This window comes from Aplysia californica, unplaced genomic scaffold (assembly GCF_000002075.1).
Source record: "Aplysia californica isolate F4 #8 unplaced genomic scaffold, AplCal3.0 scaffold00163, whole genome shotgun sequence".
In the NCBI taxonomy this organism is placed as follows: Eukaryota; Metazoa; Mollusca; class Gastropoda; order Aplysiida; family Aplysiidae; genus Aplysia; species Aplysia californica.
Genome location: NW_004797433.1, coordinates 650,493 through 652,803, shown reverse-complemented (window position 1 = coordinate 652,803; position 2,311 = coordinate 650,493).

The window sequence follows — 2,311 nt, the reverse complement described above, 5'->3', positions numbered from 1 at the left end:
GAGAGAGAGAGAGAGAGAGAGATGGTGGGTGAATTGTTTAATTTTTAAACATTATTTCATAATTTGTGGGCACTGGCTTGCCACGCCCAGGTTTCCCTGAAGGCTCCTACGAGACTGCTGAAATGATGGCTATGAAACATAACGGGGCCCACTCGACAAGCGTCCACCCAGTCAGCGTGGCCGAGACCTCTGCCTCCCCACAGGACCAAAACGGCGCGCCGAAGAGCGAAAACACTGACACTGAGATCACAAACATGTGAGGCTGTGGGTTTTGGAAATTTTAAACCCCCACCCCTTTGTACCCCTATCCTTGACCTTCACATTTACCTATCTCGTAGTCTGGCTGATAGTTGGGGAACCACTGCAGGTTTTTGCAACAAGCTCCTTTCGCTTCTCTCCGTTCTCATTTTCTTTTGAAAGATGTCTCAGTCACGGTCAGCTGAGTTTTTTATTTGTCCCCCATCCTTATTATTATGTAGTAAGTCAAAAGTGTCTTTTGCGCAGGGAATCACGACAATCAGATTGTGGCTCTACCTGGGAGCAAAGAAAGATCTCGGATGTGCTTAAAAAATCAGTTATTTCCGAATGGGGGGGCTTTACCAACGCAGTTGAGATAAATCGTATCCTGTTTCTTTCCGTCTGTTGGCTGTGTTCAGACTTGTAAAGCAATTTATTGACTTCTAAACACATCATTATTATCATTAGCCTTGTACAATGCTGTTCTACGTACATATCACCAGCCAGCTTTTCAAAATTCAAACGTTCTGACCCCGAAAATGTGAAATGATTATTTATTGTAGTTTCTTAATACATGTACGTGTATATGGAATCGGTTGCATGTTCTGAAGAAATATTTTTTCAAAAAAATTAAATTATGAAAGTTGAAGAAAAAAACTCAAGCCAAAATACATAAATTAGGTCCACTTGTTGAAAGAATGAAACTGTTTTCCCCCTCTTTCTTGACTAAAATTTGCTTCCTGAGCCATTCGAAAGGCTTGCCAACGATAATATTATTATAGTGCAGTCTGGATCGTATATTATTTGAGATTTTTTTGGGGTAGTATTTTTCTTGTCTCTTCCCATCTGTCAGCTGTTTTTATGAAGCATGGCGTGTAAAGATGTTCCCTTATTTCCAAACATATTAGGCTTCTAAAACAAACCACTTGCTGAGTAAAAAACAGTTATGTATGTATGTATTGAATTGAGGGGCATATGAAACTTTTTATGTTCATCTTCTTCTGTCTCTCCCAATTGTCAGCTGGTATGTATGATGTGTGAAGAAGTTCTCAGATTTCAACACATACAAACCTCCTTGAAAAACTGATGCGCTTTGGATCGGTTGGTATAAAATGATAGAGCGGTAAAAGGAATACAACTTCACACAGAGTGGTGTCGGTGGATCGATGGCTTTCAGAGAACGTGCCTTAATCATAAGCCCCTACCATTCCATACTTTAGAGGTGTTACAAGAGAGTAACATTACAAAGAAACGAAGGAGGAGAGATACAGATGACAGACGTTGGATAGGAAAGAAGGAGCAAACCACACTAGAACTCCTACCAACTTCAGCCACCCGGGAAGAGATCATATTATGCAAACCCTGCTAGGTGGAACTTTTCTCAAAATGAGTTATCCTCTTTACAATCTTTCTCAAGGCTTATTTTAGCCTCAGAATACAATTCGAACAAACATTGGAATGTTTGACTCGTATTATTACAAATTGAATTCAACGCTTTAAAAACAAACAAACAAACAAACAAATATGCAACCCCCCAAATAAAAAACAAAAAACAAACCCAAAACAAAAACAAACAACAAAGAAACAAACAATAATTAAACGCTCAAACATTTAGTTTCATTCACGCTTGTGTGCATCAACTGTAATTTGCACTGGATCCTCCATTTCTTTGCCAACGGAATATGATTTGGTTTTGTTTATCTTTTGATTTGTTTATTTGTCTCTTGTTAAAGCTAAGGTCACCTCTGTTAAAAGTGTTGTTTTATAATATTTTCTGAAAAAATAATCATCTTTATAACTTTATAATATAGATAGTGGTAAAGGATTCCTGTACAGAATGGCTGGATGATAATTCTGATAGGCCTACCAAGTCCAGAAACTTTCAAATTGAAGCGTAGTCAAACTATGCTTAACAGTGTCCTTATGTGAGTAAGCTTACTTACGTCAGTACGAATGAACAATTCATGTAGGCCTAAACAGTGCAGAAAAGTGTCGACAGTTTTATAAAATCGAACCACGGAGTATTTTTCTTTCTCATAATTTGGACACAGTGTTCCCTTGCTAGTACTCACTC